Source organism: Protomyctophum bolini, assembly GCF_963924005.1.
Source record: "Protomyctophum bolini genome assembly, chromosome: 12".
NCBI lineage: Eukaryota > Metazoa > Chordata > Actinopteri > Myctophiformes > Myctophidae > Protomyctophum > Protomyctophum bolini.
The window spans coordinates 9,100,387-9,112,609 of NC_137873.1; positions in this window are offsets into that span (position 1 = coordinate 9,100,387).

The following is a 12,223-nucleotide window of genomic DNA, read 5'->3' on the forward strand; positions in this document are numbered from 1 at the left end:
AAATAAAAATCACACCTGTGTGAACTGAGTGGTGCAACCATAGAGTATTAAAAGGATAGAGACTGAACTGGCGCGAAGCTCCGCCCCCTCCGCTATTCATGTCAGTGGAAGTTGCTCAGTGGCGTTTTGAAGCACCCGGAAGGCTGCCGGAAGGACCGTCTATTTCCGCATTTTTTCGCTGATTCAGCATTTGAACACCACATTTTGATTAAATATATTGCAATATTTCTTGGGTGGAATCAGGAAGTTGATCTAAAAATAAATATAGCAGCTGTACAAATATAGAAGATGGTCAAAATGGATTAAGTGATTTAAGATGAAGGTGATAGCCTACTACTTGTCACTGGGCCCCCCCTGGAAACTAGTGTGGACAAAACATTTTCTAGTCCCCATTTGCAGCATCACTGACTGCCATCATAGTGCATGTGGCTTAAATCTTATGTAGCTACTTGTACAAATGTACACATTAACAAATACAATGGATGCCCTCTGCTGGAATGTGTCACAATGACCACACTCTGTAAGGTAAATAAGATAACAACCCTGTAAGCTGTAGTGGTTTCACTAAGGACAAATATCCATGTTTCTTCAAATAAAAGCTTTTATTAAAACAAATTCAAAATTAAGACAACTTTAAAACTCAATAGAAACCTTTTTAAAAGTATTAACACAGATAGATTATATAAACATAATTAACACAGATATTTGATAGCTACAATCACATTTGAACTCCCAGTACACAAGGTCAGACTTGACAGGCCACATTTTGGTGTGAAGGGGAAATGCCTTGGGTGGTATTGACTGGAGTCAATTTGGGAGACTTTGAGAAATGATGGTGAGCGGCTTGAGATCAGATGGAGAGCGATCAGAGCGAGTGCACAGGTATGGATGCAGTACTATACCATTAAATGTCAGGCCAGAGAACACATAGATCAGCTCTTTTGCAGCCACGTTATGAAAAGAGACCTGTCCCGCGTCTACAAAGACCCCCACTGCCTGTAGCTTCTCCTTCACCAACAGATTGAACCCAGAAGACACTGAGCCATATGCACGATACTGGCCAGCGTCCAGCACAATGACCCAGCATTCATTCCTAACAGACATGCTGACGGGATACTTTCTGTTAAGGGATGCACTCGCCACTCCTACAGTCCAACTAGTCTTCCCCTTTACCTGGACCTCAAAGTAAAACTTCCTTGATCTGAACCCTTCCTTTGACAACACGGCATGATGTTTAAATCGCTTTCTAGCATCAGGGACATCTTGAGGTGTTGCTCCAAGCGTCACTGCTTTCCCATCGGCGGACACGATGAGGTCACAGTGTGCAGTGTCTGGGTCAAGGGTCACATCCACAGCGCAAGCCTTCAGCCGCTGCAGAGTGGCTTCCTGGTCCAGAAGAGTTGCACATCTCCGAACGCAGTTGGTATCAGGCAGTTGGAAGTCAACCACGGTGTTCTTCAGGTCCTTGTTCAGCAGAGCGGGCAGGCTCGACAGCAACAGGACAAGGCGATGGTGTTCAGCAAAGCAACGCTCCAGGTCACCACGTTTCTTGCCGAGCTCAGTGATGTCCATGTTCAGTTCTGTAATGAAACCTTCCGCTTGCTGCTCTGCCGCTCTACACCGGTCCCCAATCACCGCACCTAGATCTGGCCGGGAGCGGAGCAGCTGCTCTTTGAAGACCTGTGACCTCTTAGTGAAGAGTTTGAGCTCACGGAGCCTGTGTGATCGTGCAGTTATCGCACTCTGGACTTCTGCACGTTTGGATTCGTATTCCGTCTCAAGTGGTACAATGTGGTGATTTTTGTGGTCCGTTGTCATGCAACCACCACAAATAAATGCCTGGTCAGTCTTACAATAGAGGTCAATGTGCCTGTGATGGTTCTTGCACAGCCCGTCTTCAATTTGAAGCACCCGGAAGGCTGCCGGAAGGACCGTCTATTTCCGCATTTTTTCGCTGATTCAGCATTTGAACACCACATTTTGGTGCCCAAATGCGGAAGTGCAGCTGGGCTTTAACATTGAGCGCTCGGTTGCACGTCAAGAATTCACGGGTCCGCCTGCAGTCCTTCCTCTTACCACTAGGGCCCAGCGCTTCAACATTGGAGTGCATAGCTGGCCCCTTGGGTGCAACTCCCGCCCCCCCACCTCTCTCTCTCTCTCTCTCTCTCTCTCTCTCTCTCTCTCTCATTAGCAGGCAACAGTGCAGCACTATCCCTCTCTCTGTTTCTGGCACAACAGCGCCCCTACTGGTGCTCATTAACGTCACATACCTCAGTCCGGCACATCACAATTTGCATCCTCATCCTTTTGTCTTCAATGTTTGTGATTCCACAGACCCTCGAAGCTGGACATGGGAGGGGCCAACGCCCCCTCTATAACTAGTTCCTTCTCCGCTAGTTTGGTTCTGGAAGTGGTTCCTTTTACACCAACAGGATCCTTTGGTGCTCTCACGGAACCGGTGGTCATATATTGGTTACAGTTCTGAAGTGTTTTTCGGTGGAACCAGTTCAGGGGGGGGGTCATGACGACGCCAGGCCCAGTCCCGGGAAATAATTACCGATGCATTTTCCCTCATAGACATTTCAAAAAGTATTTATTTAAAGACCTTTTATAAGCGTCGTAAAGAAGCCAACTCGAGTCGTGACAAATCATCACAACAAACACAATATTTTGGACCAAACAAAGAAGAAAAACCACAAAATAAATTGTTGTAACCTGCAGTTTTTTTTTCTTCTTTCCAATTATTTGTTCGGCCCTAAACATTGTGTTTATTGTCATGATTTGACACGACAAACGTAAACGTCTTTAAATAAATACTTTTTGAAAAGTCTATGAAAAAGGGAAAATGAACGGGGAGTTATTTTCCGGGTCTCTCGGGGGGGGGGGGGGGGGGCTGCGACGCTCCATAGGGGCCTTCAAATACAGTACTTTTCTAACAGACGGGTTCTGGTTCTGGTTCCACCTGCAGTTCTAGTGCTCGGCGTGAACGGTCCTTAAGACGAGACACTCACAACTCATTGCTACGTGATCTGGAATGGACTATATATATATATATATATATATATATATATATATATATATATACAGGCTTTTAAATCATTGTTTTGTCACCATTACCTTTTTATTTTAAACTATATATATATATAAATTTCTTTTATTATTTGACTAATAACAGCCATGATCACTAACCCTAGCAGAGCTATGATGAAACATGGACGGTGAAGAAAAAGCTGGTGTGTTTTTTTTTTTCATTTCATTTCATTTCAGGCTCACCTTTTTCTTTTGTGGTGTGTGTTGTTTTTGTCCTTTAGCGCCAGCCGTACGGCCGTCACGCCACCACGGTGTGTGTCAAAGTAAAGTCGCCACCGCTGGGCATGGCGATATGAGCATTAACCTTTCAGCGCCCTCAAACTAGACGCCCCGTGTTGCAGAGCGAGTTGGAGGTAACCTTGTATAGGCCTCACTCACACTGTTGCAACATGCATACAACATCTGTCTTGTGTTTTGTCTGTGTTTTATCTCTCATATTAGCAGGCAACAGTGCAGCACGGTCTCTCTCTCTCTCTGTTTCTGCATGGCACAACAGCGCCACCTACTGGTAGTCATACTGGTGCTCATACATACATACATACATGCATACTTACATAGGTGTACATGGACATTGCTGGTTGTAGTAGTGGTTGCACCACTCAAATGTTTTGTCAAACCATGTGACTTCCATTGGAAATGCATTGAGGCGGCCATTAAACACGGACAAGACAAATGTTGCAACAGTGTGAGTGAGGCCTTAGACGCCCTCAAACTAGACGCCTGTCTCGTTGGAGAGCGAGTCGGAGGTGTGTGAAAGTTCCGTTTTTTTCACCTTTTTTATTTTATGGTTTTGTTTCTTCTGACCAGATTTGACTGACCGGTGCTTTTTTTATTACTTTTTTGTATATTAATATTTAGTCTTCTTAATAAACCCCTAAATCAGTGATCCCCCAAAACGTCTTCTTAGCCCGTTGTTGACCCAAAAGAGAAATTCGAGCATTTGACCCTGGACACGGACTAGTAGGAAATAGCAGATCTACAAGCTCACAACACGTCACTTTGTGTCACGCTGTGAGCTTGTAGATCTGCTGCCCCCCCCCCACTACTTCTTAAGACATTTATTTTCTAATTTATGGAATCCTTTTATTTCTTGAAATTACTGGGGGGGGGGGGGGGGAGTTTTTAATTGATGAAAAAAAACATATTTTCGTGGGAATGTTTTCCACAAATGGGTTCCCGACGGCTCACAATGTGAGCTATTTTATCCCCAAAATAGCAACGCTACAGTAGTTTTAAAGTGGTGAAGTGTGTCTGCGTGCGTGTATATGTGTGTGTGTGTGTGTGTGCAAAACAGACAAACGAGAGAGAGAGAGAGGTGTCGGAAGAGAGTGCCTTATCGCTATACTACGCGTGTCGGTCGAAATTGTCTTGTTGGTTTTAGTTTTAAATAGTGAGGCTAAATTTGCCCAGTCAACATTTTTAATCCGCACTACGCGCCTAGCGTGTAGTTTACGACGCTGTGGTGTGTCCTCCTCTGTTGTCGTTCCACGCGCCTAGTGTGTAGTTCACGACGCTGTGGTGTGTAGTTCCTCGCACTACGCGGCTAACGTGTCGTTTACGACGCTGTGATGTGTAGTTCCTAATCCTCGCGCTACGTGCCTAGCATGAGGTTTACGACGTTGTGGTGTGTCGTTCCTCGCGCTACACGCTTAGCGTGTCGTTTGACGCTGTGGTGTGTAGTTCCTCTCGCTACGCGCCTAGCATGTCGTTTACGACGCTGTGGTGTGTAGTTCCTCTGTTGTCGTTACCTTGCGCTACGCGCCTAGCGTGTAGTTTATGACGCTGTGGTGTGTCATTCCTTGCGCTACGTGCCTAGCGTGTCGTTTACGACGCTGTGGTGTGTAGTTCCTCACGCTACGCGCCTAGCGTGTAGTTCACGACGGTGTGGTGTGTAGTTACTCGCACTACGCGCCTAGCGTGTGGTTTACGACGCTGTGGTGTGTAGTTCCTCTGTTGTCGTTTCCTGCCGGTAGGGAATGTATTTCATAGACGCGTTCTTTTGTTTTTCTCAACGTTGTGATTTTATTGTTTTTGTTGTTGTTGTTGTTGTAATGCTTCGCTCCACTTCATATCGTCACTGTCGGGGCAGAATACCTCTTATCTAACTTTCTGTGTGTTTTTTTTTATTTTTCCATCCACCCATTATCCGTAGTCGGGTCGCAGGGGCAACACCAGGGAGCTCCAGACTTTCCAAAGGCGTTCCAGGGCCAGTGTGGTGATTATAATCCCTCCATCTGATCTTCGGGTCTCCTCCCAGTGGGACGTGGTCCTTGGTCTGACCCGGGGTCTCCTCCCAGTGGGACGTGGTCCTTGGTCTGACCCGGGGTCTCCTCCCAGTGGGACGTGGTCCTTGGTCTGCCCCGGGGTCTCCTCCCAGTGGGACGTGGTCCTTGGTCTGCCCCGGGGGTCTCCTCCCAGTGGGACGTGGTCCTTGGTCTGCCCCGGGGTCTCCTCCCAGTGGGACTTGGTCCTTGGTCTGCCCCAGGGGTCTCCTCCCAGTGGGACGTGGTCCTTGGTCTGCCCCGGGGGTCTCCTCCCAGTGGGACGTGGTCCTTGGTCTGCCCCGGGGGTCTCCTCCCAGTGGGACGTGCGTGCCTCGAGGACCTCCCTATAGGGAGATGCCCGAGAGGCATCCTAGCCAGATGCCCTGAACCACCTAAGCTGGCTCCTTTCCAGGTGAATAACCACGACTCTACTCCCGAGTCTCTCTCGCGTGACTGACTTGTAGATCTGCTGTCTTTGATGCTTTTGGAGATTTGATTCCTGAAAAGTAACACTTTTCACCCGACGGAGGCGATACGAAAGCTTTTGTTTTCTCTCTCGTCGTAATTATCGTGACGATAAAACTCACACCGCGGAGCTCCAGTTGTCGTCTGTTCCCTAACTAACTAACTAACTGACTGACTGTTTAATGTTTATGCTACTTTTCCTTTCTTTTGTTTTCCACGTTTGATGTCATATTTTGTGAACTGTTGAAATGCGAAGGCTGTAAGTCACCAACCGACGGGAAAACGCCATCTCTAAATGAGTCGCCTGTCTAGGATTTTTATTTTATTTTACATTTGTTCGAATAACGGTTGTTCTACCTGCATTATCTGTTTGTTTGGGGGGGGGGGGGGGGGGGTTTGAGTGTAAAAGGATTCAGAGGTTGTTAAGCTACAATAGTTTTTTTTTTTTTTGTACTACATTAAACCGGACGGAAGAAGTATGTATCAATGTATGTACCCTGACTGAGGAAAAGACTCATATTAAGATGCTGGCGTGCACTCGATTGTACCTCAATGCCAAGTTTGTTTGGTCCACCTTGTTTTTCACTAGTAAATAAATGTACCTCTTTTTGTAAAAACCTGGTGTGTAAAGTCTTGTTTATTTTACCTCTCTGGGGAGTTTTAGTTTTAATTCCCCTTTAGAGAGAGAGAGATGTTTAGAGTTGACACTAGAGAAAGTAGGAATGCTAAAAGTTTAAACACAAAAGTACAGAGACAATGTAATTAATTAGTGAACCATATCCTGAAATGGGAGTCCTACTTATCATTGGTATTCACATACTCACCTTTTAAATGGTAGGCCTACTTTATCATTGGTATTCACATACTCACCTTTTAAATGGTAGGTCTACTTTATCATTGGTATTCACATACTCACCTTTTAAATGGTAGGCCTACTTTATCATTGGTATTCACATACTCACCTTTTAAATGGTAGGCCTACTTTATCATTGGTATTCACATACTCACCTTTTAAATGGTAGGCCTACTTTATCATTGGTATTCACATACTCACCTTTTAAATGGTAGGCCTACTTTATCATTGGTATTCACATACTCACCTTTTAAATGGTAGGCCTACTTTATCATTGGTATTCACATACTCACCTTTTAAATGGTAGGCCTACTTTATCATTGGTATTCACATACTCACCTTTTAAATGGTAGGCCTACTTTATCATTGGTATTCACATACTCACCTTTTAAATGGTAGGCCTACTTATCATTGGTATTCACATACTCACCTTTTAAATGGTAGGTCTACTTTATCATTGGTATTCACATACTCACCTTTTAAATGGTAGGTCTACTTTATCATTGGTATTCACATACTCACCTTTTAAATGGTAGGCCTACTTATCATTGGTATTCACATACTCACCTTTTAAATGGTAGGTCTACTTTATCATTGGTATTCACATACTCACCTTTTAAATGGTAGGTCTACTTTATCATTGGTATTCACATACTCACCTTTTAAATGGTAGGCCTACTTATCATTGGTATTCACATACTCACCTTTTAAATGGTAGGTCTACTTTATCATTGGTATTCACATACTCACCTTTTAAATGGTAGGCCTACTTGTCATTGGTATTCACTATACTCACCTTTTTATCATCATCTCTAGCTGACCATTTAATTGCACAAAATAATTTGATCACTTTGGAAATGAACTCTAACATCTGTGGGTTTGACATAATATACTGATGAAGACGGCGTGTTAGCATAACGATGAAGACATTGATGAAGAGTTCTCCGGTATTCGTTTAAACTGTTTGTTATATATATTGTAAACATTTGTATTTTTTGACCTCTAGGTTGGTTGGATGGTGCTATAGGGTCATGATGGAACGTGGATGACCTTGTCTTCAGGGGCGTCATTTGGACCACCAGTGGACCCCCTATACTATACTAGTGGTCCCCAAACTTTTTCATGTCACGGACCCACAGATTGACACTAATAATTAGCCCGTGGACGTGGACCCCCATTTGAAGATGATGCAGGGAACCCCATAAGAGAAGATTGTTACGGCTCTAGCAGTGATTCTCAACTAATTTAATTTCAATTAAATGGCCAATATCTCTGAGACCCCCAAATTTATATTGTAAAATCAATGTTAATTTAACTCTGAGAGTGTACAAATGGAACCAAATTAACCCTAATTATCTCTGAGAGTGTACAAATGGACCGGCATACTCTCAGAGTTTGCCGACCCACAAGGGTCCATTTGGTTCCAAACTATCATTAAGCTGGGGACCCCCTGGAACTTCCTCAAGGACCCTAATTAGTCTGATGTCATCACAATGGATTCCTGTCCATCTACATGTGTCTGTGGGTGTTTTAGAGCAGTGGTTCTCAACCAGTGGTCTGGTGACCCCCAGGGGTCCTTGAGGGGATTCCAAGTGGTCCCCAGCTAAATAATGGAGAGTTGGTAACCAAATGGACCCTTATAGGTATTTAACTCTTGTACGGTTTAATTTTACGCTCTCAAGAGTTAAATTATTGTCAAACATCTGCATTACTTCATAGAAGAATTGTTATTTTGATCAACTTTTAGCATAGAATTGTAGACAAAATCTTATGTAACAACAACAAAATATTCTTTAGTTTTGGGTCTGAGAGGCTAAATGTCATCAGATGGTGGTCCGTGGCTCAGATGGGTCTGAGAGGCTAAATGTCATCAGATGGTGGTCCGTGGCTCAGATGGGTCTGAGAGGCTAAATGTCATCAGATGGTGGTCCGTGGCTCAGATGGGTCTGAGAGGCTAAATGTCATCAGATGGTGGTCCGTGGCTCAGATGGGTCTGAGAGGCTAAATGTCATCAGATGGTGGTCCGTGGCTCAGATGGGTCTGAGAGGCTAAATGTCAAACTATAGTAAATTGATCCATAATTATGCAAGCCCACAATCCACTATTTTAGTGGGAAATAAGTATTAACTAGCTGCTTTACCACCCCCACCCCACCCCCTATTTCATTCTGAAATTACGCAAATTCTTGTCCTTAAAAAACTACTCCAGAAGCACGTGTCTAGATTGTAGAGTGAAAATGTACATTATGTTCAGTCAGAGAGAACTCTGTTGAACCACCCTCCGAAAAAAAGGTGATGCACAGTCACACACTCACGCACGCACGGACACACACACACAAAATATATAAAAAGGAGAATATGTCAACGTGATGCAGCTATCGTTGTCTCCACGTGTGTGTGTGTGTGTGTGTGTGTGTGTGTGTGTAGGTGAATTAAACATTATAGCAGCGTGCACGCACGCACGCCATGCAGCAGCATGTATGCATGCATTGCAGTGCTGTCTACCCACCGCTGTGTGTTGCACGCACGCACGCACGCCATGCAGCATGCGTGTGGCCTTTGAACCCATTGTTGTGTCGCGGGTGACGTCAGCGTCGTGGAAGGGCTCGGGAGGGTGGGAGGGAGAGAGACAGGCGGAGTGGCGTGTGCGTGTGTGTGTGTGTGAGTGTAGACTAGTGAGTGCGTGCGTGCCCCAGCCAGTGTGTGTGTGTGCTTTCGTGCCCGCCTGGCTGTGGACTGGAGCAGACAAAGGCATCGGCGGCGGGGCGGAGTGAGAGGAGAGGAGGATAGGAGGGTAGTCAGCCAGCCAGGAGGTCAGGGAGGAACAACTAGGAGAAAGTACAGATGCAGGACAAGGAGGAGGACATTTAAGGATAAGCTCTTCTTTTTTTAAATATATATATTTATTTATATATAAATATTAGCACACTTCTTCTTCCTCCTCCGGAGCGGCATGGTTATGTTCTGCATCATGGATCTTTATTTGGACTGTGTTACACATGTGGTCTCCTGTGATCATCTGGACATACATGTGGTCGTCCGGTGGTCATCCTGATCATAATATAGGAGAGAGGACAGACGACTATAGAAGTCATTACGAAGAGGAGAAAGAAAGACCACTCGACCGACCGACCGACCGGGAGGAGGAACGTGGGGGTCCGCACTCCGCAGCAGGACAAGGTCTGTCCGGGGCGGCGACACTCAGTCACACACAAAGCCAGCCAGGCAGGGCAGCGTTCATATGAGGGGTGGGAAGGGTTTTTAGCAGCACTGGCACCCAGCACCCATAGATACATACATTACATACATGCATGCATAGCAGGGGCAGCACCCACTCATACCCACCCAGCAGCACCCATACATGCATACACAGACAGCACCCTGCACCCACACACTGTTGTCTCTCCTCCAACGCCCCCTCCCCAGCCAGCCAGACAGACACTGTGTTAGGCTGTTAGCTGTTAGCAGCTACTACTATAGCCGCCTCTCTCTCTGTCTGTGTGTGTGTGTGTGTGTGTGTGTGTGTGGATGACTTCACTGAGACCATCTCTTCTCTGTCTCTCTCTCTCCTCCAACCAGAGAGAGAAACAAGAAGCCAGACTCTATAGTCTGGGGAGGAGATGAGAGACCCTCACCTCCCTGACTGACTGACTGAGTGACTGAGTGAGTGAGTGAGGGGCTACAAATCAGGGTGAGTTGAATAGTTCTGATCATCATGATGATGATGAGGGGGGGGGGGGGGGGGTCCCTGTGCCTTTATTATTTAGGGAGGGGGGTCTTTCCTTTATTTTTGGGGAGGTTTGTGTCTGGACACTGTATCTTTGGTTGTGTTTTTATTCAGAGCTAATATTCATGACAGAGAGAGAAAGTGCGTGCTGTGTGTACTCTGTGTGTGTGTGTACTCTGTGTGTGTGTGTGTACTCTGTGTGTGTGTGTGTGTGGTGCGGCTGATGCTAACAGCAGCTAGCATCAGGAGCTACATCCAAACAAAGGGTCTCGACAGCGTGACTGTAGCAGAGTGAGTGGAGCTGCTGCTGGGGCTAGCCTGGTGGCTACATTAGCTCTGCTGCTGCTGTTATTATTATCATTATTACCTTCATTAGAATATAAAGTACGGTGTTTTATTTTTAAAACCCGACACATTAACGTCAGTGTGAGGAGGGTTAGTGTCCCGTCCTGGTGGGGTGGGGGTTCCCTTTGGAACCGGGTGCTTTATTTCTAGTTGTTTTTATTCTCATTTTGAAGTGGACTTTGTTTTGAGGGGACAGCCACTGCTCAGCGACACAACACAGGCAGACAAAAGCTTTATGGGCGCCTAAAAAAACAACAACATTATAACTACAGTATTAATTTATTCTTTGGTTGAATTAATAGATGTTTGTGTTTTTTTGTTCCAAATATTTGTAGCAGCCAGCCACCTCCTCATGATAAACTGGGTGTGTAGTATTTTTATTTTAGGGGGGGGTACTGTATTATGTATTATCTGCTCTTTGTGTTGTGGTATTTTATTTATTTATTTATTTTGTATTTACATTTTCTTTTATTGCCTTGTCAATGTAAATGTTAAGTCCCCTCGATAAAGCCGATAAAGCCCTTCATTTGAAATGAATTTAAATTGTATTAAACTTTCTCTTTGTGTCGCTTCTTCTCTTCCAGAGAGGGCGTGTTGTGTCGAGAGAGGAGAGGAGCGGGCAGACAGACGTCCCAGAGACAGACAGACAGACGTCCCAGGGGGGGAATCGACCCCATAGCTTTCGCTCCACGTCGTCCATAGATGTGAATCCAACGGGACGGTCGTTATCCATCCATCCTTAAATCGTTTGTATTTGGGGTTTATAATAATAAGCGATGCCTAGCCCACTGTTCCACCCGGACATCCTGGACCACGACATGGTGGTCAGCAACGGGGGGTTGGTGGGGGTGGGGGGTCGAGGAGGGGCGGGGGACTCGGACCAGGAGTCCCTCATGTCCCGCGAAGACGAGGTCCTCCTCCACCACCACCACAACCACCACCAAAACCATCACAACCACCACCACAACAACAACAACGGCCACCACCACCACCACAACAACGGCGTTAGCAGCAGCAGCAGCAGCCATCACCACCACCACCAGCACCACAACAACCTGCACCACCAGGACGCGCTGCGCTTCGCCCTCGACCAGCTGTCCCTCATGGCCCTGGACAAGGAGGGCGGGGTGGGGGGGGTCCACCCCCAGGGGGTGGGCGGAGACCCCCTGGAAGGGGGTGGTGGGGGGCCGAGCCCCCCGCTAGTAGAGAACGGAGGAGGAGGAGGCTACGTGGACCTCCAGATGCTGGCCGATGCTCAGCATCACCACCACCATCACCACCACCACCATCACCACCAGGGCGGGGGCGGAGGCGGGGGGTCCCGGGACTCACCCTCCTCGTGCTCCCCGTCCCCCGAGTACTACGGGGTGTCATCGTCGGGCGGAGGAGGAGGAGGAGGAGGAGGAGGAGGGGGGTCCCAGTACCACCACCACCACCACCCCATGCTCCACGGAGGAGGGCCCCCGCCAGGAGGAGGAGG